Raw genomic sequence first — 25,591 nt, forward strand, 5'->3', positions numbered from 1 at the left:
TTCTGTTTTGACAATAAGTTGCTCTTACCTTCCTTTGAAGACTCATTCTCTCTAAATGCGCTGACCCCAAATGGGGACTTGATCACATTAAATGGTGGGCATGGAACTCCAGATACTCCCTGGGGCTGGGGTGAACCGGCTTTGTGGGGAGGGATTCCTTTACTTGGCTGGAACACAGAGGAGCTTCACTATTTAACTGCAAAAAAAAAAAAAAAAAAAAAAAAAAAAAAAGACCCATTAAAGGCAGCTCTGTGGGCGCCAGGGTCCAATCTGAAATTTTAAACAATAAAGCCATGCAAGCTTTGTAAGGTTTCTTTGTTAGGACTATTGACACTGTGTCATTTGGTCAAACTAAGGTACCAGCCGGAGGAAATCCCTGGCTTGTTATATCTGGGAGGGCAAGTTAATTTCCTTGGAGTTTCAAGCAGAGGCTGCCATCGGCAGACCCTTAAGGCTTTAATTAATCCTTTTATTAGAAATCGGGGATTAAGGCGTCAACACTCCATGACGGGCTGGCTTTCTCTGGGTTGGAGATGCGCATTCACGATTATTCCAATTATGGAAGTTGAGTGGCTCCTCACAGGAGAATCCTTCTCAGCTCCTTTTGTCTCCCTGGCAGTAAAAGGAAGCAAACTTGAAGCAAGAATTATGGAGGATTTAGCTTTTCGGCTGTCTGTGAGTTGATGCCTCCGTGGGTGGGAACAGAGGGCTTGGCAGGTAGCTCGGCCGGCCTACCTGGGAGAGAGGTGGAAGGACTTGGATGCCCGTGATTAACTGATGCCTTGGGAGGATGAAAGCCTGAGTTAGTCTCTGGTTCAGATGTTCAAAATGGGACCCAGAGAGCAGATGCCTGAGGTGAAACATCTCTTAGTGTGTATAATTCTGGGAGTGGAGAGAACCTTACTAAAAAGCATCAATCAATGGAGCAATTAAGGGTTGTGTTAAGCAGAGGCGTTCTGGTGGAAAGAGAATCAGAATCGTCAAGTTGGAAGCACCTGGGAGCTTGAAGCAGGAAGGGTGGGTGAGGGGATCATTTTCTACAGATGCTTTGGTTGGCTTGGCGTCCACTTGTATACCTCTCTTGACGGGGGACTCATTTCTTTCTGATGCATTGCGTCCTTCTCTTTGGGCAGATTCATTTAAAAATTCTTTGCAGATGGCTTGAAAAGGTCTTCTATCAGTCAGTCCTGGTGGGGATCCTCTCATGATGCATGTTACCTGGGCTTCCAGAGAGTCTGGTGTTTTTAGTTAGTTATCGCACTGACCTGAGTCATTTCTTCACCAGGCCGAGGGGTCCCAGTCCTTCAGCCCGCTCCCCCTGTAGTAGACCTCTCTCATCAGTCCGCTTGCTGCTCTGAAGTGCGACTCCTGCAACGTGAGGCTGGTGCATGAGCCGCGGGATAACCCAGCAGAGTCAGGCAGAAGAGTCACCACCTGCCGTCTAGACTATGTTTTTATGAAACAGCCCAAGTTGCATTTACCCTTACCCTCTCTCCAAAATGCATTTTTAATGCATCAATATTCTCTCAATGAAAGCTCAGAACAGTATGGGAAAGGTAGGCAGTGCCATCCTTTCTCTCACTCTGCAGAGGTGGTCTCTGTGATGAGTTTGGTAGAGCATCCTCTTCCTGCATGTTTATATTTCCTTGTTCTTGGGAAAAGGTATTCAGGACAACACAAGTGGTCGTGCGCCGTATGGAAGCATCTTCGGTTTGGATTTCTGCTCAGCACTGGGTCTTGGAGGTCTCACCGCATGGTGGGTATCTGTCTCCCTTTCTAACCCCCCCCGCAGCATCCCAAGGAATATATTTTTCATGGCTGAGCTATTACATATTTGTGTTTCCAATTTTTACCCATTTACAAGCAACACAGAGATGGCCCTCCAGGCAAAGCCTCCTTGTGCTCACGTGTGAATTTCCTCGAGGGCATGTCCCAGCTAGTAGGACACGTGTCTGGGTTGTAGGAGACCCACGTGTAAATTTTTTTATAATATTGCACCCTCCTGGAAAATGTACCCTTGACACTCCTTCCAGAATCTGCACGCGCCCTTTCTCCAAAGCCTTGCCGACCACCTGAGGTCATCATTCTGGTTTTCTCTCACACGAAGGGGGACAAGGGGTGTCTCGTCGTGTTAATTTGTGGCTCTTTGATTGCTAGTGAGTGTGGGCATCTTTTTGTGGCTTTATTTGTGCATTAAATCTCTCAGCAGCTGCATCTGCAGCCACGGACTGCGTGGCAGGAATGAAGGATTTTCCCAGAGGGGCGACCCTAATGGTCTCACCACATCCTTGCTCCATTCATGATTCTGTCGGCAGCTTGGCGGGGTTCCTCTCTGCAAATCCTTACTCTATGCCCACAAGTATGGTTAGGATTTTCCCCTGAACTTAACATTTTAAAAAAGTAACTCAGCATCCCCATCACCTTGCCTCCTTCCGAGGAGCTCATACTCACCAGGAGGAGTTTTGCTTCCTTTTGTCCCGTTAGCTCTCAGGATGTGGGATGGGCTCTGCCCTGGCATTGGTCCCGTATGGACCTCCTTCTGGTCCAGTCCCACGCCCCCTTCTCACCTTGTCCCTTCACAGCTCTTCCCTGCCGATCCCCTCTTCCTGACACTCTCCCCTCCCTGGGTGTTTGCTGCACTGCCCTCCCCAGCTCCCTGCTCATTGTTTGCTCCATCTCCTCTTCCTCGTCCATCACATGGGGGTTCCCGAGGGGCCGTCCTTCGCTGCCTTCCTCCTCCGCTCTCAGCCTGGTTCCCAGATGCCAGGACCAGAGACTGGGCCCAGAGTGACCTGGGACAGCTGTGTAGAGCGTGTCCGTGGGGACTCGTAATTTGCCTTTTTAGAGATTCTGCTGTGCAACCAGGTGGGGGACCCTTTAGAGTGGTTTCTCAGCCTCGCACTGTGGGCATATGTGATGGAGTCCTTCTCTGCTGTGGGGCCAGTCTGTGCGCTGGAGGATCTTTAGCAGCATCCCTGGCATCTGTCCACTAGACGACAGCAGCCCCCCCAGCCCCTGACCGTGACCGTGGAAAACGACTTCAGATGTTGCCAAGTGTCTCCTGGGGGCAAAATCTCCCTGCAGAACTGCTCATGTAGATCATTGGTTCTCAAACCCAAGTGTGCATCATAATCACCCAAAGGCTCGTTGCCCCCACCCGCAGTGTTTCTGATTCAGCCTGCGGTGGGCGGGGTGACGTGTGGGCGTGGTAATGTGTGGGCGTGGAGATGTGCAGTTCTAACAAGTGACCAGGTGATGCTGATGGCGTGGGTCAGGGGACCACATCTGGGGAACCGTTCAGTCTAGGGCTCAGCCCCTCTGTGTCCTGCTGACCCCTGCTTGCCCAGGTCTTAGTTGGCTGTTACCTCCTCAGAGGGCCCTCCTTGTTCACCTGATTAGGTTAAGTAGCTGCCCTGCCCCGACCACCTGGATCTTGTTTCTCCATCCTGATTTACTCACGGGGCTCATCCCCACCTGGGATCCTAGTCTTGTTCTCTGTGGACCATCCCCACTAGGCTGGGGACCCAGCACAGACCTCGCCTGCAGGAGGCCTCAGTAAGCCTCTGTGGAACCAGGCACCAGGTGGTGTCTTAGCAGACCAGGCTTGGGGGTGGCCAGGCGGTTGGACGGGACCTTCGTGATTACATAGCTCAGTGACGGCTGAGAGTGGCCAGGAGGTCAGTGTGGAGGAGGGTGTGGCCACACCTTTCTGCAGGGACAAAGCCATTTCTGCTCATCACCTGGAGAGGGAGAGTGCTTTCAGAGAATCTGCTCCCCCCCTGAGCTGCAGAAAGACACCCTCCAGGCTGGGGTGTCCCTTGGCCTGAACCCTTAAATGGCACCCCTGCCCATGAGGGGGTCGTGAGCCCATGTTTTCTGTGTTGTGCTTCTTCCCGGTTTTCCTTGAACGATCTCTTGCTCCAGAGTCCTGAGCTTTGGGAATCTTCCTCTGGCCCCTTCTAGAATGTCTCCATGGCTTAATTAGCCATAGAACTAGGTAGTAATTACTTTGTCAGCTTCTTTGGGGTTATTAAAAATAAAAGCTGGATGCTGAAAAGAATACAGAGTTTAAAAACTTAGAATTTTTGCTGGTGATGAAAGTACCGCACATTCCTGGTAGAAATGATTGGAGGCTTTTGAAACTTCTGTTTCTCCTGCCCTTCTCACCCCGCTGCGACACAGGCGGCAACAGCCAGGGGGCGAGGCACAGCTTCGTTCCCGGGACTGTTCTGGGTGCCAGGTGTGGCTGTTCGGCAGAAGGCCAGTCAGTCAGAGCCTGGGGTGGACCTCCCTCCTCCAGCCCGTCCCTCTTTGATCACCTGAGCCACTTTTTCCCTTCTCCTTACTGGTCGCTCTTTGAAATGACCTCAATTATTGGACAAACTAGCTTATTCTCTTTCTCTCCCTCCAGACGGCACTGTCTACGGGAGTCACTCGCTACTTAGGACAATTTTAGCCTAAAATCAACTAACATTAAAGTTTCCTCTCAGTTGCGCTGGCCACATTTCAAGGGCACAGTTGCCACACGTGGCTGGCAGCTGCCATGTTGAAGAGTGTGGATCTAGAACATTCCATCCTTGCAGACAGCACTGCCCTGTAGTGGATGACCTTGAGGGCAGAGCCTCGTCCCTTGTCCTCTTGGCTGGGCTGCACTTGGCTGTTTCCCAGTGGATGTCTGTTGATTGAACGGCTCTGTCAGAGGGCAACCGACAAGGTCTGAGAGCTCCTCTGCTGGATGCCCTCAGCTGATCACCTCACGCCCTTAAAGGGCACACTCAAGCAGAGATTATTCCTTACCCACGCACGACAACTTCATTTCAATTCAGTGAGCTCCTGCAGAGAACCGAGAATGTGCCACAGTTGGTCCTGGCTGGATGGGTCTCTTTGACAAAGAGAACAATGACGTCCAGAGAGATTCTTTGCCTGGAGTTGGAGGGATGGGTCCAAGGCCTGGCTCTGCCGCGTACATGCTGTGTGACCATGGGCAAGTCACTTCACCTCTCTGAACCTCCATTTCCTGGATGTAACATAGGGGCAGGGATTGTTGCTAACTCCATGTGGGTGAGGATTACTGAGCTATTGTCTAGAAAAGAGTCAGTTTGGAGACACCAGTCATTGGTTTCACAGCTGGGAGGCAAGTATGTCCTTGACATCCTCTAATCATCTTGAGATAATTCTGTCTTCTGTGAATAAAGTCGGGGAGGCAGGGGACCCTGTGATGAGAGGTGGGGAGGCACAGGAAGGACAGCTGTGGGTTAATTTACAGCCCCTCCTCTAGCTGGCTCTGTCAGAGCCAAGCTGGTCAGCTTCTTTGGATTTTGTTTCCTTCACTGATGAGATGTGAGTTAGTTTGATGCCTGGCCCACACTGTATGTCCCACCCTGTATGCCCCACCCACCCTATAAGCCCCACCCACCCACTCTGAGCCTCCCATCCTACCAGCCCCTCCCACTCCACCCCCCTCACTCTCTGCCCCGCCCACCCTTGACTGGCCTCATCATCTTGCAGGAAGGCTGCCTGTACTTTAGATGAAACAGACACATGTGATCACCCCACTCCTCCATTCCTGGCTCGAGCAGTCTATCCCACAGATGTATACGTATCTGTGGTGGCGCAGACACACAGACACAGACATACCCTTCAGTTCCTTTAACTGGAATGGCCACTAGGACAAGATCTATTTATTCAAAGTCAGGCAAGGTGATGGTCGAGAATCAGGGGGCAGCGCTGTTGGAGGTCCCGTCTTTAATGGGCTGGGGTGGGTGTCCCTGGTTGTTGAAGCGCGTCATCTGGATGGGTAACGTGGCTGCGCACTTTTACCTCGTGACCACGGCAGGAGGAGATAGCGATTAGTCAGCAGCTGGAAGATGAACCTGCCAGGACCCCAGTGGCGGTGGGAGCTGGGGCTGCAGGTTCAGGGAGCGCCCCACACGTGGTTCTGCAGTTGTGTTGAGTGTAGTTCTTTGCTGAAGTTGCTGTTGGTCTTACTATTATTAATGAGCTTGTTGCTATTCCTTGATTTTTTTGGTCCCGTTGCTTCTTGAAAGTTTGTATCCGTGTGCAGGCAAAATTTCTGCCTCGTTGTAATCGCGAACTCAGGGGATTGGAGTCAAGTCAGGAAGGTGAGCCAAAAATGATCTCTGCGCTTCCCTTTGGCAGGAGAACCTTGTCTCGGGCCACATTAACTGTGGGGTGACGTTGTTTCTGCAGTCACATGAGTCAAGTCATCGCTGACCTTGGCCCATTTGTCAGTGGGGTCTTTTGCGCAGAGCTCCCCAGAGCTTGCCAGCACCAGGGCTGTCTCAGCCTGACCGCCATCCTCAGGGGTCCACTTGGCCCCATCCCACCATCTCTCTTTTCCTGTTGTATCCAGGTGACCAGCATACAGGTTCTGCCCAGAGACTGGTGGTAGTTATTGGTCTTCCTTTAAATCAAATTGATTTGCAGACAAAAGAAGATGGGCTTAAAATAGTAACAAAGCAGGAGTGGTGCGACATCACGGGACGCATGTGTGGCAGACATCACCAAGGTGGTGCGGGTTTCAGGGAAACGGGGAAATGCTGTTGTCTTATCATCTTGGCCTTGTGACTCTTCCATTCTTATTTACCTGCTGATGCATTAAGCACTGCTGTGTGTAGGGAGCGAGGTGCGGAGGAAGATGGAGGGGCATTGCCTGTCCTGGGAGCTCACCCTCTGGCTAGAAGCATAGCATTTGGACCAGTAAAATGATAGGTGATTAAGCACCAGACCTCCCACATTGCACCCTCTGTGTGGCGTCCGCTTCATCCTCTGCAGCCTCCAGTCCTCTGCGGTAGCCCCGAGGGCTCTCTCCTGCACCTCCTGCAGGTTGGCAGGTCTGCGATCCAGGATGGGCTCAGCCGGGAGGCTCTTCTCCACGTCCTCCTCCTCCTCGGACCCAGCGGTGTCGTCTTGTGGCAGTGGTGGACCTGCGCGAGCCTCTTAGGGTCTGGGGCCCTCAGTTCTGCCTGATTCTGTTAGACTGGGCACTTGACCAGTTGAGGGTCGAGGGGAAGGAGTAGAGTTCACCCCTTGGTGGGAGGAGCAGGCAGGTGCCACACAGACACAGGAGGGGTGGAGAACTGGGGCCGTGATGCAGGCTTTTTTCCCCTCCTAGACCAAGCTCCTTGGGGCGAGGGGCTTGGCCACATTCACGTTGCCGGTGTTCATGGCAGGGCCTTGACTTTGGGAGGCCAACAGACAGGGTGTTGAGGGGAGCCAGCAGATCTGTGGACTCTTTGGTGTCACCGGTGTCCGTGTGACTTTGCAGATCCACCTAACGTCTCTGAGCCTCGGTTTCCCCACCTGTAAAATGTACCTGCACAGGAGGTGGCGGTGCCGATTTGATGGGGTGGCTTCAATAAGCATTCAGCTCAGGGCCTGGAACGCGGGAAGACCCCAGTCACCAGGGGCTGGAGTCGGCCCCGCCATCATAATGGAGACGCTTCCACCACAGGCCTCTTGGAGGCCCCTGCACATTTCGGCTGATGACAGATGTCAGGGAAGCCCTGGTCCAGGGCAGCTTTTAGGCTCCCACGTGCTCTCCCACGGGGGCCTTGCGATGTTGAAAGAAGGGTCGCTCCTGGCCCGGGGCCGCAGAGGGGGGCAATCCGACAGCCCTGCGGGACTCTCCACTCTTCCTGCCGTGTGGCCCTCGAGCTGGTTCTTGGGGCTCCTCTCGGGGCACTGTGCCCGTCTTCCTAGTCCGGGAGCTGGACTGGGGGAGCGAGAATGCGGAGGTTTTGTAACTGGCCCAAGTCAAAGGTCAAGGTCAAAGGCTGAGTCACAGCCCAGCTGGAGCATGAGGCTGTGGCTGTGCTGAGCTGACCAGAGTCCCCGGGCTCCTTGAGGTTGGCCTTGGGCTCCAGAAGGAGGGTGTGAGGCTGGTGGAACTGACGGCTTCAACTTCTGTTTTTCCTTTTCCCCTAATCCTTGCAAGGAGCTGCTTTTGCCTTAATATGAAATAACGGAAAATGTAAGAATAATTTATTGTTTTATCTCATTTTTTTAGCGGGAAAGGTGAGTAGCGGGGGCACATTCATCACATCCAACATGGAACAAACCAAGCAGTGCTCCGTGCCTGCACTCTCCCGGGCAGGTGCGCGGGGTGGGGAGCACCGGGGCCAGATTCCGCGTGTCTCCCCTGGAATCTAATGGAACTCATCTTTTCCTTAAAATCCTTATTACAAACCACACTGACATTTTAATGGGAGATTAATTTCCTTGAATATTTTCCCAACTCTTTCTGCTTTCTAGGAAACATACTTGTACCTTTTTACTTTAAAGATACATGTCATCCACCATTCTGTCCTCAGCTCCAGAATAAACTTTTGCTCATAGTAGGTGCACAGTAAAATTGGTTTTCTCTTCAGTGCACGGCAGTGACACCCAGCAGCCACTTCGTAGTCCTTTCCCCGTGTTCCCGTAAGGAGCAGTGAAACTGAGGGGGAGAAATCCCCCGAGGAAGCCGTGACAGCAAAGCGTGATGATCAGGTCAAGTGGTCTCGCCCTGCTGGAGATTCCTGGAGCAAGTGACCAGGCAGAGAGGGCTGTTCAGAGGGCAACTTGTCAGTAACACGTGTGGCTAAAATAAGCCTACAAACTCGTTAATAATTGCTCTCTAGGTAGTTTTTTTAAGTTAACTAATAACAGTTTGTTCCAGGAGGATGTTAGCAGCGAGCAGCTGTGTGCTCACAGGCAAATATCCATTCCAATCCCTTGTCTCTTTTCTGTTTCCTTTTTCTGACCCGGGCGGGGTTCGTGGTGGTATCTTGCTTGGTGAGCTCTGGGGCCAGGAGGCTGTGGGGGCCTGAAGCACAGGGGCGACATCCCAGGAGCCAGTTCTGGTTGAAGAGGGGCCATGAGAGCCTGCGAGGACCAAAGGAGAGTTGCACAAAAGTTGGAGGACGGTGCCTGTAGCTCACGGCAGGTGAGGCTCCTCCCTTCCCCTACCCTGCCTGCTTGCCATCTAGCAAATCGCCTGCCTTCTCTTAGGCCAGGTGCGATGCCAGGTGTGGGGCCACCACAGAGAGCAGAGAGGGGCCCACCCCGTGGAGTTGTCTAGTGGGGGTGGACTCGGATGCCAGTCTCTGGGGAGGGGGTGAGGGCTGTTCTGCGGCTGTGAGGGGCTGACAGGCTGGAGATGTGGAGGGAAGGTATCCAGGGGCGGTGAGTTGAGACCCAAAAGGTGCTCGGAGTGAACCAGGCCATTCGGGAGGGAAAGGTGCTCTGGGCAGAGAGAACGGCTGTGCAAAGGCCAGGAGGCAGGAGGCAGCTTGGGGAGCTCACAGAGCTGAAGTTAGCCAGTCCTGGAGGAGGGGCATGGGGAGAAGGGTGGGGGCGGGTGAAGGAGTCATGCGTGCATGTGTGCACATATGTGTGTACATGTGCCCTGCTGTGACCTACCCGCCTTGCTTGTAAAAGACACATGCTGTGTGGCCAGGCGCCATGCCCCGCCCCCTCCTGCAGGCAGCTGGAGCCTTTGTGTCTGGGCACCTGGGAGCTGGCCCTGCAGTCAGGCTAGAACCCCGGCCTTGCCGACTGCACCTGGCTGACCTCAGCAAGTCCCCCTGTCAGGCGGTGCCTCAGTTTCCTCATCTGTCAAGTGGGAGCACTGAGTCCCTGCACCATGTGGTTACAGGCAGGATTAAATGACACAGGCTGTCAGGTGCCTGTCACCCGGTGCACGTCCAGGCAGCGCTGTCTTGATCGTTCATGCAAACCGGCTCTCGGCCTGTATCCCCAGACTCCTCCCTGAGGCAGCTGCTGACCAGCTTCTAGTGTGTGCTTTCAGACAGTGTCTGTGCGCTGCATTCTTCCTGTTGTTTTTGTCACAAAGGAAGCCTACTCCTTCACCCTGATTACCATCTTGCTTTTTTCTCTTAAAACTGTATCTTGGAGATACAGATATGAAATTTGAAAAAGTAGGGATGAACCAGATGTGGTGGGGGAGGGGTGAAGGTAATGACCTTCCAGGCAGAGGGAACAGCATGTGCGGTGGCCCTGAGGTGGGAGGGGATGTTGTGTTTGAGCACAGTCCAGACAGCTGGGGGTGGGGGTGGGGAGATGGCCAGGGGCCAGCCCGTGCAGAGTGCCTAAGATCTCTTTGAGGATTTTGGTCTTTATCTAACTGTGAGCAATGTGGAGCCATTGAAGGTTGTATGAGAGACGGTGACCAGTCGATTTGGGACTGGGAAAGATCATTTTGCTGCTGCTTTGGGGGCAAAAGGGTAGGATGTGTGTGTCTGTGTGTTGCAGCTGCCCAAGAGAGAGGAGATGGACCAGAGGCTGGAAGAAGTCATGGAGGAGTAGACAGAGGTGGGGTTTCCAGGGCACTCACTGGGGCTGGGGGCAGGCGCGGGAGAGGGAGGCACCAGGCGTGTGGCTTGTGTTACTCGATGGGGAAGGTTTGTGGAGAACCTGGTTTGGGGGAAGGAGAAGAGTTCGGTCTGAAGGCAGATGCTTTGTAGGAACTGAGTGGCAAAGGCGGGTACTTGGCCTGGAGAGAAGTTAATCACATTGACATGTGAGTAACCAGTGCACACATGAGATTCCCGGAGTGACTATAAGTGTCCCCAGACTCCCCTGTCTAGTATTACACTGGGAGACCCAGGCCAGCCAGCCAGCCCTCTGTCTACCTGCCTGCAGTGCAGGCCCAGTGAGTTCCTCGTCCCCATGGAGCGAGGCTGAGTGACCTGTGCCGGTCACACCAGTGGCTCATGTCAGAGTCAGAGCTTGAACTTTGGGGGCGGGGGGTGGTTCAGAGGGGGGCCTTGGGGTTAGACTGTGTGGCTTCCAGTCCTGAATCTGTGTGACCTCAGGTGAGTCACTTGCCCACTCTGTGCCTTATGCCACCTGTAAAAACAGGACAACACTATTCAGGTTGTTTCCACAGGTGGCCACATTCATTACCACGTGACTTGTCACTTCGCCCACCAGGAGGGGAGGCTGTCTCCTGCCCCCTCACATCTGTGCACTTGCTCTGACCAGTAGGACGAAGCAGAGGTGACACAGGGTGACTCCTGGGCCTGGCCCTTGGAAGCCCTGCAGCCCCTGTTCAGCCCTCTCCCCTGCCGTGCAGCTTGGGCCCTCGTGCGGGGGGAGCGGGGTGCCCCAGCCGACAGTTCCCGAGGGCGGAGCTGTCCGGGGTGTTTCCAGCCCGGGCCATGCTCCGGGCTGTCGTCATGTCCAGCAGGTGAGCCCTGCCCAAGCCCCTGGCCCACAGCAAGTGGACGATGAAATCCTTATTGTTTTAGGCCGCTGAATTGCGGGTGCTTTGTTGTATCTCATCGGTAACTGACATAGACCCCAACCAGCACGCTTGAGAAGCCCGGGCTCCTCCTTGCCCCGAGTTACACTGTGGTCCTTTGTTCTGAGCTGCTGGCCAGGTGCTGACTTTTAAATGAGGTTTCCCTGTTTCTGGCCAACTCTGGATCTGCGTTGAATTGGAGGGGGCGCCCGTTACATCTGTGTCCACGTGCGCCTGGTTTGTGGCGGCACCAGGGCTGAACCAGATTTTGAAGGGCGTTCGGCCCAGGAGTTCTGAGCCAGGAGTGTTCTTCGCAGCCCCCTGAGGGGAGCTTAAAAATGTAACGTCTGAACTTTCTCCCTGGAGTTCGTGACTGCCAGGCGTTAACAAGCACTCCTCGGGCACCTGCTCTGCGTCCGCCGCTGTTTCGGGGGCAGGGACGTAGCACTGAATATTGTGACGTCCCTGCCTTTAAAGATCGAACAACTGTATTCAGTTTCCTGTGAAGAGCTGTCATGGAAAAGAATCTGAAAAAAAGTGTGTATGTATGTATATGTATAACTGACTCGCTTTGCCATATATCTGAAACTAACATTGCAAATCGACTACACTTCAATAAAAAATAATTTACATTTTTTATAATAAAATTTTTAAAAAATGAATAATAGGTTCATGGGATGAGGGGAAGCAGGTATGAAAGAAAGAGATATCTGATGTGATGCCAAGGAGCTTTAAATGCCCTGCACGCAGGCTGGAGGAGGGAACTGGTAGGGAGTAGTCAGAGGGCATCTGCAGAGAGAGAGAGAGAGGGGCAGAAAGGAGGGCATTGGTCACATAAATACCTTGAAAAGCCTTCCGGGCTGAGCGAACAGCAAGTGCAAAGGTCCTGAGGTAGCTGTGCTCCTGGACATTGGTGAACCAGGAGACTGGTGCGTGACAGATGAGGGGGTGGGGATGCTGAAGCCAGTGAGGCCAGAGGCACCGGGGGTTAGGATGTGGGCATGTGCAGAGGCTCAGATGGACACTTGGCTTTGTTTTCAGAGCTAACACTTGGAAAGGGGGTGGTGTGCTGCAGGGTAGAGACGAGACCAGGCTGGGCAAGGCAGGAGCAGGTCGTTTGGTTAGAGATGTGGTAGCTGGGAGCACGCTGCTCGTAGCAGATGTCTCTGGTGCCTGCGCCACACGCTCATGGACCACCTCTGCCTCTGTCCTCAGTTGTGCTTCCAACTCAGCCCATGTGACAGGCGACAAGCTCTGTGCTGGAGCCGTCTCGAGTTGGCACCCAAGAGCCAGTGGTTACATTTTCAGGAAGGTTGCGAGGTTGGGGAGATCATGTTGGTACTTGAAATCAGCCGCAGTGGGAGTATTGACACCATGGAAGTTGGCAGTCCTACCTGCCTGCTCCCCCCCGTCACCCAGGTGGTCGTCACACCGGCACACGCCTTGCCAGGGCCTCACCTCGGGCATGAGCTGCATGACCCACAACCTTCTCCCTTGCAGCAGAAGCGAGGCCGCAGCATCAGGGGGGTTAATACCCAGGGGATGATTCTCAACTGACAGGATGGGAGGGAGTAAATGTCCCAGCGTCTCATCCTTCACGTGGGCAGTTCTTGGGGCTCTTACAGAATCCAGCCCCAGTTGCCTGCAGCCGGGACCTTGATGAGGTACCTGAGCTGGTTTTTCCTCTCTCCCTCCTGCTCCCTCGAGCCTCTTTCTGGGACCATCTTCCAGATAAACTGCACCAAGTCCGCCTCCAGCTCTGCTTACGGAGGAAATCAGACCAAGACAGTGGTAGAGTGGGAAGTGGGGAGAGTGGCCACAGTCTGGCTGGGATTTGCTGAGTGATCAGACATGTGGGGTGAAAGAGAGACAGAGGTCAAGGATGACCCTGAAGGTTTTGGTCTGAGCACCCAAAAGGAAGATGTCCCGTGATGGGCAGATGCAGAGCTGAGCCGGTAGGGAGTCTGAGCAGATGGCTGCTCCCTTGCTTTTGGACAAGCTCTGGTCCTGTTGGACACCGAGTGGAAGTGGTACCAGGAGTTGGGGAGAGGTGGATGTGGAGGCCCGGAGAAGACCGCGTGGAGTCGACGGGGACTCCACCTGGCACCTGTGACGCAGCTGTGCCTTTCTGTTTAGGAAGTACTGTTCTTCCTCCCTCCCCCTTCCCCTCCCCCATCTATCACCTGTCTGTCTAATCTATCAGCCATTTGTCTATATGCATCATCTGTCTGTCTGTTTGTCTGTCTGTCTATCTTCTGTTTGTCATCTGTCAATCTGTCAGGCACCCATGTGTCCATCCATCACGTGCCTCTCTCCATCCCTTCTTTGGCATTCCTGCCCAGTTAGAGTCTTGCCCCTGCTTGAATGCCCCAAGTGACAGGGATGTCCCTACATCTTAAGGATTCTGCTCAGACCACTTGTGGTCTGTGACCACAACTTGTGACCGCTTCAGAACACTGTCCTCTAGGGACGGTGCTGCCCTCCCCTCTCCTCCGCCCTGAGATTTATTTACACTCTCCACTTGCCAGGAGAGAGGCACTTAGGAGTTGGGAGGGGTGCGTGTTCCCTGGCGGGGGCAGCCCCCGACGTGGGGGGAGAATGGGGCCAGTCACGGCGGCGGAGGCGCCCCCGTCTCAGCTGCAGCTTCCCTGCTCTTGGCTCCCGGGCAAGGGCGTCTTTGTGCTCCCTGGGGACAAGGCTCGCCATTGAGACGGGCCGGGGACACTGCAAGAGCAGAGGACAAGGACGGCTGGAAAGTAGAATCAGGCATTTCACAGAAAGCCAGCCCCACGCCCGTGCCCGCAGCCGGCGGGCTTCTGAGCCGCGCGTGGGGGCCCTTGGTTGTGGGGCCGCGGCTGGAGCAGGCGTCTGTCCCTGCAGCGAGAAAGCCCTCTCTGTCCTCCCCCGGCTCTGGCTCTGTCGGACACAATGAGCCCAAACACAGAGAACGGAAAGTGCCAGCGGGTGGCCCCCCGCGGCCTGCAGACCTGCCTGGGGGCGAGTGCGTGTTCTGGAAGGTTCCCCACGACTCCTGTTCGGAGGGGTCAATGGCGGCCGGCTTGGAGGGAGGCTGGCGGGCGTGTTTATAGGACGAAGGGGAGGGGAAACCGCCGGCTGAGGTGGACTTTGCTGTTCACATTTTTGTCCGTTTTCTAAGCTTTTTTTAAATTTGAAATAATTTTAAACTCACATAGACGTTGCAGTAGTCCTGAGAAGCCCCCCAGGTGGCGGCCCCCCGGGACCCTGGCGGACCAGGGGCAACTGCCCCGGGTGTGGTCCTGTAACTGAGCCAGGGGCCGGGACGAGTGTCACCAGGCTGTACGCGTTCTTTATTTTTAGTGTAAGTTGTCTGATATTTTATTGCATTTATAGACCCACCACGATCGGGTGAGACTCTACTTTTAGATAAAAGCCTTTTTGGCCCCTGAGATGACGCCAGCGCCGTGTAGGGATGTTGGCGCCCGGGCAGCAAGAGCCCAGCTTTTGCCGCTTACCAGCTGGTTGACCTTATACAAGTTCATCAGCCTCTCTGTGCCTCAGTTTCCTCACCTGTGAAGTGAGAGTAGCAGTCACACCAAGCCATAGGAGTCACTCAGTCGCAAAGCACTTGGGACCACGCCCGGCTTAGCTGAGCCCACGAAGTACCAGGTGGCGGTGTCGTCGGCGGCACAGCTCACAGGTCACTTCCCACTGCTTAGGAGCAAGTTTGCAGCATCTTGTAAGAAAAGAGCAAAGTGCTTGGGATCTGGGCTGCGTTTCCAGGTCACGTTACCCTGCCTTAGTATTAATCCCTGAGCAATCCACTGTCACCCTCTCTCGTCATGCGCTTCCCCAGTTCATGTTACCGTGAGTCGTCACTCACCCCGACAGACGCAGTGGGTTCCCCGTGTTTACTTCCTGAGCGCTTGTCCCGCCTCTGTGGTCTTGCCAGGAGAGGCCCCGTGGGCACATGAGCGGCGTGCCCGCCCCGAAGGGATCCTGAGGCTTTCAGCTGCCGCTGGACGCCGCACGGGGACGCGGTCCAAGGGCAGCTTCTGTTTCATGTCAGAAAATGGAGCAGAATAAATACAGTTGCCTCTCGGGAATTGGAGATTAGTTCCTATGATTCTGGGTGAGTTCTTCAAAACATAAAAAGAAAAAAAGAAAACCAAAAACCTCCCAATTCCATAATTATCTTCAAAACAATCCCAGTGGGTGACACTGAATGAGCCATGGTGGACTTGAGTTCTCACGCCCGTGACTGATGGCAAGGCGCTGGGCGGGGGAAGCACCCCAGTTCCTGATGACGGCAGGTGATAAATGGTACCCACGGGGGTGACTTTAGACCAAGGCTTTCCTGCGGCTGAAGGAGGAAGAAACACGCAGGCAGAATTTAAGAACACTGGGCAGCGGTGTAAATCCCAGCCCACCAGCAGGACATTTCGACGGCCACCCACCCACTTCCCAGCCAACCCGTTAGAATGCTGACCTCCTGGCCGTCTCTGAGGTGATTTTAGGAGGTAAATGAACTATTATACAAGGACTGTTTAAGTTAGGTGTACGTTTGTTTAATTTTTTAATGAAGAAAATATTGTGTTTCCATTCAAGAGGATGCCAAATTTTTCCTTTTACATTTATTTGGGAAAACATTTAGAAAAATCAGTTAATTACAGGGAAGGTGGTTCTATGATAGCAAAATCCTCGGGAGTGGTGGCCAAGTGAGTGGAATTTGGAAGACACTGCGTTGTGCAGAGTTACATAGTGCCTGCTTGGCAGAAATGCCCTGGGAGGGGCAGGGGGTGCGGGGTCTAGGAGAGGGACGAACAGCTCACGAGACGCTGTCACAGGGACGGCGCGTTGTCAGACCCATCGAGGAAGCGCCTTAATGCTCTGGTAAATTCAGAGAGGAAGGTTACGTGTGCTCATGTGCAGATGGGGATGGGGGAGGCATGGCAGAAGGTTCATGAAAGACAAGAGGCCCGGTGGGGATTCTGGAGGTGAGGTGACCACGGGCACAGAAGCTGGCATGTGGTGCAGGCTTGGTGACTGTGGACTGTCATCATTTAATGGGTTTAGAAGAGTTGGAAGGGTACTGCAGACCTTCCGTGCTGGCAGAGGAAGCGGTTCCAGGGGATTTATGGAGCTAAAAGTCCGGGGTGGCAATGCTCAGGCTCGGGGACCCCCTAGTGGCATCATTCGTGAGAAGCAGTCCTTGGATGAGGTCTGGTCCAGTGTTTCTCAGACGTCTCGGTGCACAGGAATCTTTGGGGGATCTTGTGAAAGTATTCTGACTCATGAGGTCTGGGGTGGGGCCTGAGACCCTGCATTTCCAACAAGCTCCCGGGCGTTGCTGCTGCTCTGGTGCCCGCCTCTTGTCTTCTGACCCCGTGGATGCTTGGGGCCGTCCCGCCTACAGCGACAGGAGCAGGTTGCTTGGCAGAGGCCGGAGGCCTGGGAGAGCTGTGGAGGGCGGAAGCGGGTGGGACATTGTCTTGGTCTCGGTGAAGTTTGCTCAGCTGAGACGGCAAGGGGCAGGGAAGGTTGCCGACTTTTCAATTTTAGCCAAATAGGGAAGTTTTATAACAAAAGGATGACCACAACAAAAAACTCAAAACATCCAACTCTGATCACCATTATTTCTTAGAAGAGGTAGAATTTTAAGTCCAGAGGATCAAGAAGGCTACGTGCTCCGATAAGGGACCATCAGTCTTTGGGGTGCCTACCTGGCTGGCTGTTCCTGAGGGCTTTCAGAGCGGGGTGTCCGTGGAGGACTGGGGGAGTTGCTGGGTGCATGAGGGGAGACATCTGTCTGTGGCCTCTGCTGCGGGGATGGAGTGGTTCAGGCTGGGGTTCAGGCTTTTTTCACGCAGGTGGAGCTTTGCCGGGCGGTTTTGTGTTGCCTGGGCTTGCGTGTCACGGAGGGCTCTGTACGTCGTGGAAAGTGTGTTCTCAGGAGCTGCTAGTATCATATTTAATTTTGATAACGAGATACCCATGCTCACTACTTCTTCCCTGCTGTGGCTTGGGCCCTGCTTCCTTGAGCGGCGTCAGAGTTCAAGGTTAGTGTGTCACACGAGCGATTATGTAGAACGTGGAGAGGAGGTTCTTACAAAACCAGGACTTTGTGACAGATTAAGTAATAGGTTCCTCACTTAATTATCATTTTGAATTTTCCAAAGAACACTTTCTCTCAAGCCACTCAGCGGTGGAAAGTGGTTGGGCAACGCCCGGCTTTTACGCTGCTGCTTTGCTGGGTTGAAGCACCGATGTGCTTATTTTTCAATGGCCATGCAGCTGAAGGCTTTTGGTCTTCATTTCATTGCCTGTGAAATATGTGAATTTCAGTGGATTCAGCCCCTAGGAAACCTGTGGAGGGGTTTGCAACACAAGGTGATATTTTAATGCTCTGGAGACCAAAGATTTGATGGTGAGGTTTCATTTTATCCTCCTGAGGGACTATGTGTGGTGGTTACAACTGCAGCCTTTAGGGTCCGGGCGACCTGGGGTGGATCCTAGCTCCTCCAGGGCTGGAAGCTTCGCCTCTCTGACTCAGTTTCCTCCTTCATACAGTGGGGATACTGAGCCTTAACCTGGTGGGTAGTAGTGAAGACTGAACTTAAAAAGGCAGGCACCACACTTAACGGTGGTGCCCAGCTCGGGGCAGCAGGTGAGTGTCGGCCGTTAGTGATGGTGATACTGGTGTTCGCTAGAGCGAGGCTCAGCAAACCGCAACCTGTGAGCCCACCTCCTGTTTTTGTAAATAAAGTTTTATTTAAAGACCAACACGCTCATTCATCCGTGCACATGCCGTCTGTGGCTAACTGGTTGAGTAGTTGCCCAGAGACGTCTGGCTCACAAAGTCTGAAACACTGACTCTCCGGCCCTTTGCAGAGAGCGTCGGCTGCCCCTGCACTAGAGGCATCCTTCCTTGCTTTCACCGTCTCTGGGGACCTTGAGAGGTTTCCCTGCAGGTCCTGTGGGGGTGGGCGTGCTCTGCATCTATGCTGTGCTGCTGGGTGTGGCGGCCACCGGCCACAAGTGGCCACCAAATGCCCGAGGCCAGGCCAGTGCCCACGGCACTGAATTTTACATTTTCTTTAGCTTAAATTAATTTAGATTTAAATAGCTCTGTGGCTAGCGGCCAGCACGGGGGGCAGGGCAGTGACATGCTCCTTGTCCTGTCCGGGAGTGTTGGGCAGGTGGCACCCCGGGTGGTCCTCGTGCCAGAGCCCTTTTCGGAGAGCGCAGAGGTGGAGGTGCCGGCTTTGGCTGAAGTGACGAGGTTGTTGGGGGAGGGGGTGGCGGAAGGCTGCCTGCTTTGTTTTCTCTTACGCTTTTGCTTATTAAAACATTTTTAGTTACAAAAATACATCTCTTTTTGAGGGGGATTGGTGAAATATTTGCTAAACATAGTAAAACATAAAGGGAGAAATTAAGGTATTTCATCCTATGATTTAGAGACACAGCCCCGTCCACACGTTGGTCTGTGTGTTGGTGTCCCTTTGATACGTTTGTGTATCGCAGAAGCGGGGGCTTGAGAATGTCCACATGGGGCCCACCACTCATGGCCAGCACACACAGGGACCTCCACGGGGTCATGGTCAAGGCTGTGTAATCAGTGGTGTGGCCGCCTCTCCGGATGGCTCTTTGAGCTCTTTTCATTTAAGGACTTTACATGCAGTGCAGTGACCCGCACCCTTGCTGTAAAGTGTCTTTGTGTTTTCCCTGTTTATACAGAGTTGCCACACATTTTCTTAAGAGACTTTTTATCAATTTATGTTCCTGCCAAAGGCGTGGGAGGCTGTGCTCCCTCACGTGATAGTTGTGGGTGGTGGGTGGTGGTCACTGCTCACTGCTGTCCATCTGCTGGTGAAAAATTGCTGGTTTGTATTTGTATCACTTCGATTTTGTATAAGATGTGTACCCCAAAAATCACTGCTTGGACATACCACTTTTCTTGCCCTTTTTAATTTCTGGAATGGGCCAGCGGTGATACTCGGTTTCCTGGCTCTCTGGGCTGTTTGGAGAGGCGTGGGGTGGGCAGCAGAGAGCAGGTGTTATCAGCTGCGTACCTTTAATGAGGCTGACACCATGTCTGGCAGGTTTTAGCTCATCCATTCCACCTGAGGATTCAGGGGGTCTCATCCCCATTTTACGGATGAGGAAACTGAGAACAGTCTCAAGTCCAGGTGAGTGGTTGACACACACACAGTGGGAGAAGGATGTGGGAGTCGGGGCAGGAGACCCGCCAGAATAAACCCCCCCAGGCTCCGTGGCTGTGGACAAAGTTGTGTGGCCTCTCAGAGCCCTGGTTTCCCCAGCTTCCAAGCAGATAGCAGGGTATTTACCCTGCGGGGTCGTTTTATGGATACACAGGGAAGTATGGAAGGGTGCTGGCACCCCGTCTGTGATAAGTGATGGCTGTTATCTGTATTATCAGCTGTGATTCTTAAGACAACGATGGAAAACCTAGAGAGAAGGTGATAAATACAAAGAGTCTAAAACATGGTAGCCACCAGGGTGTTAGCTGTTGTTTCTTTCGTTAACATGTTAGAGTGTCTGTTTCCAGATTCTGTAACAGAACCTGGCCCTTCCCGGGACACTGATGAAAGCCCCTGGGGGCCCCAGACTATCTCCTCACAAATGCAGGCCTCTGATCCAAGGTGGCTGGTGACGTTTAGACTGATCTAGGCAAGAGCACAGCCGTGCTTCTAAAGCAGCCTGCTCCCTTAGGCTTTCCATGGGCCATCACATCCTTCCTGGCTTGTGACACCTCCACGGACTGGTGGTTATGTTTCGTCCATGGGGTCGAATTGTGGTTAATCTGTTCTGTGTCAGCGGGAGGACTTACCACTGGAACTGGAGCCTCTGGGTTCCCAATATTCTCCAGCACCTAAACAGCTGTGTCCAGCGACGGCTCTGGCCCTTCTGTTGCAGGCTAGAGACGTCACAGCCAGAAAGGATGTCCTGATGTCTGGGTGCGTTCCTGAGAGGCCTTCATTTCCAACCCAACTGTGCCTTCCACCTACTCCTGGGGTTATGGGTTTGGCCAGCCCGTGACATCTTAGCTCCCAATGGTCCAAGTTTACTGCTGGTCAAAATTCCATGGATCAGATTCTCCATGGAAATTGTCATGCATGATGGATGAATGGATGGAGAGATGATGGATGGAGAGATGATGGATGGAGAGATGATGGATGGAGAGATGAATAGATGGATGGTGGATGGATGGATGACGGGTGGATAGATGGGTGGGTGGATAGATGATGGATAAGCGGGTGGATGAATGATTAGTGGATGGATAGATGGATGGCTGAGTGGGTGATGGATGGATAGATGGGTGGGTGTATGTGTGGGTGGAAGGATGGGGTGTGGACGGACAGGTGGATGGAAGGATGGGGTGGGAGGATGGGGAGCTGGAAGGACAGATGCTTAAAGAAGAAACACAGACATTCTCTGGAGTAGGGGGATTTCTCTCATGGTCCCCCAGTTTTGTTGCCATTAGCTCCTAGAGAAAGACGCACCTGGAGGAAGAGCTCAGCAGGTCTGTCTGTTCCTTCCTTTTGGCCAAGATGCCCTCACAGCAGTGCCCTAGTTCCCTTCAGGAGAAGGTTCTCCCAGACACGTGAAAACCCAAGAGGGGAACAGGCACATCCTTGGCCTCCAGCTAACGTGAATCTTACAACTTGGACCTCATTCTCCCCCGACCGTCCTGTGCTGGCCTCTTCTAGGATTGCTGATTGAACTGAGAGTATTCATAAACCTGACTTTGAAGGGTCTTTGGAGGCAGCCACAGAGAGGATTAGAAAGACTTAGGTTTGAGTTCCAGCTCTGCCACTTGCTGTGTAGTTTTGGACAAGTCACTTTACCTCTCTGACCTCGGTGTCCACCTCATAATGCCAACCTGTGGTTCTGCTGAGCATGGAGGGAGATACTTACGCATGGAGTGAAGCCAGTACCAGATTGGTGTCTAGCAGGCATTAAGTTGCCTTTCCATTTCACTCTATTTCCTTTTCCTTAGACTCTTGGAAGTGATGCACTGTGCTGGATTAAATTTCTATACATTATTTTCTCTTCCTTCTTCCATATTTTCCATGAAAATGCAAAAAAAAATCAAAACAAATAAACAACAACAAAAAACAAGGGTTGACATCCAGCTGTGTTGCCCACTGGGCTGGCAGACACTTTTCCTGGTTCCAGTCCTGGCTCTGTGAGAGGAACTTCTGTGGAAGCAGGAGTCCTTGGTCCCATGTGAGCCCATGGGGGATGCGCTGGGGATGGAGAGGGTGGTGCAGGGGCAGATCAGAGCAGATGGTTGATAGTGTAGGTCTGGGTTCAGACCTACTTGGGTCAGCCTCTCACCTGCTGAGCAGTTGTGGGAAAGGTCTTAACCTCTTGTAACACCAGCCTTGGAGGGTAGGTGGGACCAAGTATGGAAATGGTTTAGCATATTATGTGGACTCTGCCCAGAAGACTTCCCCAGAGAGCCTGGTTGGATGTGGGCAGGGCTCAGAGCAAGGGGGGAAACGCAGATGGCCCTGGGGCCAGACAGGCATCGTCTATCGGCCAGGGTGAGACAGAGCAGCGGGCCCCAGCGTCAGGGTGGGAAGACACTGGGAGCCCCTGTCCTGCCCAGAGAGGACGCTGCTATGCTGCCCAGCTGGTTGTGATTGTGGAGGAATATGGGTGCAAGTTTGACAGCGCCTTGGTTTTTAAGAGAACTTGAGAGTCTAGATTTTCATGTGAAATCTCTTGACTCTAAAAATGTTTGCTTTTGATTCATATTTTTTAAAAAATGTGGTGTACACCCGACAGCACATTTCTTGCCCTAGCATTGCAAAGGGCAGAGATGAGAACAGAAATGACAAGTTAGGTGACAGAAGGAAACAGAAAGCACGAATGGCCAAACCGACGAGTGCATCAAACCAGTGGGCCAGAAGGCCGCAGGAGAGGGTGTAAGTTTGGTTCCTAGAGAGAGCGCACGGATGGCCGTTTCACAGTTGTAAACTTTTACCTTGCATCTTGGAGAAATGCAGTGCAGCTTTAGATTAGGGACGCTGCAAATGGAACAAACTGTAAGGAGAAGACTGACCAATACACCTGTTGTGCAAAAACTCAGAAATGTGTCTTTGGAGACCACTCAGCTTCTAAGTTATACAGATGGACCCGAAATGGACCAGAGGGTAGGGACACACGGCTGAGGGTCTGGCATTCTTGTTACATGTCTCTCTCTCCCCCGCCACCTCCAGCCCCTTTCTCTCCCCTCTGTCTGTCTCTCCCAGTAAGGGGATAGAGGGACAGGCGGACCTCTAGACGCGTACGCACACATGTAAACAGCATGTAACTACCTTGGCAGGGATGCCTCGCAGCCTGCAGGGAGCGATCGAGTCTGGCCTGGTGCTTTTCAGTGTCTCTTTATGCACAAGTGAATTATGCAGCCATGATACCCTGTCCCGTTTTATTAATTACTCGTCAGTTAGTCTGTTTAAAGTCAATTATTCTTCACGGAGTCCCAGTTCTTCTCTTGAAAACAGGCCCCTGTCACTGAGGAACCCTGAGCCAACGACCAATGGCTATTCTAACTCTCCGGGAGCATGTGGACAATCTCCCTGGGTCTCTGGCCGACCGTGTCCTGCGATTGGCACGGGCGGGCCTGCTCATCTCCGGGTGCAGAGCCGACTGCCTCTCTGCGGAGAGCTGGGTTCTGGGAGCAGGAGGCCTAGGTTAAATAGGAAGAGGGGCTTAGATGCGCGCCTGCATGCCACCCCAGACACGGGCTGCCTTGATGTTTGGGGGGGTTGTTGGGTTATTTCACCATTTAGTTATTTGCTTGTTTGTCTAATGCCCTCTTTATTTTGTTTTTCTTTTGAGACTTTTTTTCTGGTTGGAAAAAACACTCATTACTGAAAAATTCAGAAAACAGGAAAATATTGAGAAGGAATTAAAACCCTTTCACAAGCTCCCCACCCCCATCCAGAGGGAACTCTTGTGCCTTTTTTCTGTTTTCTTCCAGAAATTTTTCTGTGTAAATGTTTTGTTTGTTTGTTTACTGTTTTGGAATCTTTAAGTCTCTCCTTTATTAAACTAATATTTCATAAGCATTACGCTCTGTGTCCTTGAAACCATGGTTATGGTGGTTTCATAAACTCCCAGACTATGAGTTTGTCAAAATTTATTTATTGGGCGCGCGTTGCTCTTTTGCTGCAACTTAGCCTGGCTTGGGTTCTCTGTTTGCTTCTTGTTTCTTGTTGTAGTAAAGCCTGGGATGGACTTCAGGCTACGTGTCTTTTTCTGTGCCTCTTCATCTCTTTAGGCTAAATTCTTCGAAGCAGGATTCTTGAGTGAAGGGGAATGAAGAAAGCATTCAGGTACGTCGTGCCGGCCTGTTTTCTGGTGGAAGGTGGGGTATTCGTGGAGCGAAACAGCAGTCTAGTTGAACCAAATAGCCTTAAGTGATTTAATTCTGCCTCTGAGAGCTGGGGTGCAGAGCAATGTGGGAACCCCCCAGCCCAGCACCCCAGCACACAGTGGGCGTTCAGTGGGGGCTGGGCCCACCTTCATTTGTAGTAATTTTCCTCTCTGTGACAATCAAGTTTCTACCTGCTTTCTTCATCTCTTTAAATTGGCCTTAACTGGGAAGCACTGGGGGAATTCAACACACACACAGAGTGATCTGTTTTTCTTTTTATTTTAAGCATCTCGATTTAATGTGATCCAACCAATTTTGTCAAGTTTTGCCTAGCTTTTGAGTGATTCTGCTGAAAACTCCGTCCTCGCTCCATGAGCAGAACAGACATTTTGCCTTGATCTTCACGGGGTAATTAGGCTCTAAAATTAGAAGGCAAACAGTGCAGTTCAAATGCATCTAAGTAAAATCCCAGTGGGGGAATTCATCCTTCCTGCCAGCGCAGGCACACTTCGGCGCACGCCTGGTGGAGCAGTGAGAAGCTGAGAGGGGGCTGATCCGCGTGGAGCATTCAGGGCAAAGGCAGATGCTTCCATGCTGCTGACGCAATCCCGTTGCTTTGGCTAAAAATACTTGGTTCCAAACGAAAAGGAGGAGGGGTGCGGAGACCCTATGGGATGTCTTGCGGATCTTGTGAGGGCAGCCCTGAGGACGTGTCAGCCCCACTTAGCGTTGCTCTGTGAGCTCCTCAGAGAGCATCCCTGGTTGTACTCGAGGAAGGAGGAAGGTCAGGCAGCTCGGGGCTTAAGCGGTGTCTCCTTCCTTGGCATAGTTGACCCCGAACGTTCCAGAGCAAGCCCTCCATCCACCCGTCCACCCTGCAAATACTTATTTCACCGCTACTAAAGGTCATGGATGCCAAGGGAGTTTATAGTCTAGTGCGGTGGAAAGGCTCCTTTAATAAGTTAAAGTCCATCAGATGCCTGCTGCACGGAGACACAGAGCTAGGGGCCATGGCTCCCCCACAAGCAAAAGGGACATGACCTCCTCCTCCACCGAGTCAGCCCTCAGACGGAGAAGGCAGCTCCTAATCCATGGGTCACCGGCAAGTTTCCAGTGAAAAAGGGGCTATGTATGCCATGTTCCTGGAGAAACGTGTGTGCTGCACTTCGCGGTGAAAAGGGCTTTGGGTGAATGACTGTCTCATCAGCTGTTCAGCTTCAAGCTATTTTCTCTCTTCCTTGGCTCTGCCCACCCCCATTGTAAACTCCAAAAAGATGGGACCCCAGGGTCAAGCCCAGGGCTGGTCCTTAGTGCAGAGTGTGTGTGGGATGGGTGGACGGACGGACGGACATGCTGACTCTCCAGGACGTGCCCCTCCCATGATGCTGTGCACCTGAGCGCCAGAGGTGGCGCTGTCTGGCCAGGGTGCACTTGCCCCCGTGTCCGCAGAGCTGGTGTCTGCCCAGGCCACCCCCACCCCCTCTCAGGAGGCTCTCCAGAGCGTCCCCAGCCAGGTCATCCCTTTTACTGCCGCCACACCCACACCTTCCCTCCATCATCCCCTCCTGGTACTGTCACTTAGCCGCTACTGCATTGTCGGCAGGTCTTTTGATCAGGGCTGGGCTCACCTCTCTGCACCCAGATAACAGGTGCTCAGTCTTTTTAGAACAAAGTCCTGTTTAGACTCAGGAGGGAAGGGGAGGGGAGAAGAGAGGGAAGCCCTTTGCCTGAAACAGCTGTCCCTAGGATCATAGCACCCCCGGCTCCTCATTGGTCCTGTCTCAGCTCCCTCTGACCCACCCCCCGGCCACCATAGCCCGAATGCCGCCCCTCCGCGTCCCCCTGGATTCTCTTCTGGGCGCACGTAGCACCATCTGGAAATATATCACTTATGCACACTTGAGTATTGCTTGTATTAATTATGCATGAAGTGCAAA

General features: G+C 52.9%; 1 protein-coding gene and 1 long non-coding RNA gene across 5 annotated transcripts in view; both read left to right on the forward strand.

Annotated features, from left to right (window-relative positions):
- PHACTR3 (phosphatase and actin regulator 3) overlaps positions 1–25,591 on the forward strand; it is a 179,358-nt gene that overhangs the window by 18,840 nt on the left and 134,927 nt on the right. Inside the window, exon 1 of one of the 4 annotated variants that reach the window (XM_032461469.1) lies at positions 8,660–8,947. The exons of 2 other annotated variants lie outside the window; for them this stretch is intronic. The gene's annotated coding sequence lies outside the window, so the exon portion shown is untranslated. Of the gene's footprint in view, positions 1–8,659; positions 8,948–23,486; positions 23,614–25,591 lie in introns of those variants that run through there. One more of the 4 variants, XM_032461468.1, reaches the window with a different exon arrangement.
- On the forward strand, positions 16,161–20,947 carry LOC116657865. The gene is made up of 3 exons (XR_004313017.1): positions 16,161–16,171; positions 19,949–19,950; positions 20,857–20,947. It is a non-coding gene; the product is annotated as an uncharacterized LOC116657865 (long non-coding RNA).

The sequence above is a fragment of the Camelus ferus genome, chromosome 19 (assembly GCF_009834535.1).
Source record: "Camelus ferus isolate YT-003-E chromosome 19, BCGSAC_Cfer_1.0, whole genome shotgun sequence".
Classification (NCBI taxonomy): Eukaryota; Metazoa; Chordata; class Mammalia; order Artiodactyla; family Camelidae; genus Camelus; species Camelus ferus.